The following is a 1,730-nucleotide window of genomic DNA, read 5'->3' on the forward strand; positions in this document are numbered from 1 at the left end:
TGTGGCAGTCTGACAAAAAGCATCACTAGAATAGCCAAGTCTAGAGGAATGGCTGAGCAGTTCAGCAGCAGATACATTGAGGCAGGGATGTAATTAGGCAATGTTGCAGAGATGGAAATAGGCAGCCATAGTGATGGCATAGATATGAGATCGGAAGTGCGTTTTCGGTCAAATACAACACTGAGGTTTTGAACAGAGAACCTCAGACAATTGCCAGGGAAGCAATCGAGTCAGTAGCTAGAGAATGAAATTTGGAGTGGGATCTGAAAGCAACGGTTTTGATCTTCTCAGTATTTATATGGAAGAAATTCTTGCACATCCAGTACTGGAATTTAGAAACAGTAGGGCAACCAGCTGAGGTAGTGGTGAGATGGAGCTCTGTAATGTCAACATACATGGGAAAACTAATACTCCACTTTGGATAATGTCACCATAGACAGCCAAGGATAAATCATTTGGGGACGCCAGAAATAATGGTGCAGGAGTGGGAAGGAAAAATATTACAAACAATAGCTGGATATGATTAGGTAGCTAGGCACGTAACCAGACTCGCCCCACCCCACTGGGTAGCAGTAAAGAGGCACTAAAGGAGAATGGTATGGTCAACGATACAAAAGGCTGAAGACATGCAGAGTGGGAAAGCACAGTTTATCTTTGTCATAGCACATTGATGTCATTTGTGATTGTGGCTGGGTAGAATTCTGATTGGAGGGAACTCTGGAAAAGATGGACATCCATCCAGGAAACAAAATCATGTTTGAGAGATGAGGCAGTAATTTGGAATATCATGGGGTCAAAGGTTGATCTTTGTTTTTGAAAAGAAGGGTGACAAGGCAAGTTTAAGGGAGAGAGGGATAATACCTGAAGACAGAAGACTGTTAACAATGTCAGCTAACATAGAGTTGGGTGGTCAGTAACCTTGACCTTATTCCCACAAATTCCCCTATTTGTGGGAATAGAGTCAAGGGAGCAGGGGAGAGGGAAGGATGAACATGGAGAGGCCTGGATAGAGATGCCAATTCAGTGCTAGGGAAGGGGGAACGTTAGAGAATGTTTGGCCCAGTGAGAGAGGGGAGAGATGGAGTAACATCAGAGGCTGATCAGATGTTCTCAATTTCAGTAGCAAAGAAGTCTATGTCGTCCTCACACTTTTTTTTTAAACTTTATTCCAATCCAATCCAGTCAAATTAAATCCAATTCAGAGTCCCAACAAGTTGGGACATTCCTGATCCAAGCTGACAAAACAGGGCTCTCACCACCTGTCCTGGGCTTGATCCACATGATCCAAGCTGATTGGAGTAGGTAGAGCTCCTCCTCCAAGGCTTGATCTTCCTTGCATCTTAGCCAAAGGGCCAAGATGCCACTTTAAAAAACTGCTTCAGGTGAAGCTGAAATGTAACCTAATGACTTCAACCAAGTGCAGCATGTCGATACTACACTTGATCTTAGCCAAAGGGCCAAGAAGTAGTCCTCACACTGTTTATGAAGGTGAGGGTACAGGAGACAAAAGAGATGTGTTTAAGAAGGCAATTCACAGCAGAGGAAAGAAGCTGCGGTGATCACTTTTAGCAGATAACAGCAGGACCCAATTAGCTTTAGCTAATTTAGCATTCATGTGGCAAAATAAAAGCAAAATATTGTGGATGCTGGAAATTTGAAACAAAAACAGAAAATGCTGTAAAAACTCCGCCAGTCTGGTAGCATCAGCAGAGACAGAAAGACAGGTTTCT

At 43.2% G+C, this 1,730-nt stretch overlaps 1 pseudogene; it reads right to left on the minus strand.

Annotated features, from left to right (window-relative positions):
• Nucleotides 1-1,293: 1,293 nt before the first annotated feature.
• LOC145351227 (U2 spliceosomal RNA) lies at nucleotides 1,294-1,469 on the minus strand (annotated as a pseudogene).
• Between the last annotated feature and the right edge of the window lie 261 nt (nucleotides 1,470-1,730).

This window comes from Carcharhinus amblyrhynchos, chromosome 12 (genome assembly GCF_965287045.1).
Source record: "Carcharhinus amblyrhynchos chromosome 12, sCarAmb.v2.hapA, whole genome shotgun sequence".
NCBI classification, from domain to species: domain Eukaryota; kingdom Metazoa; phylum Chordata; class Chondrichthyes; order Carcharhiniformes; family Carcharhinidae; genus Carcharhinus; species Carcharhinus amblyrhynchos.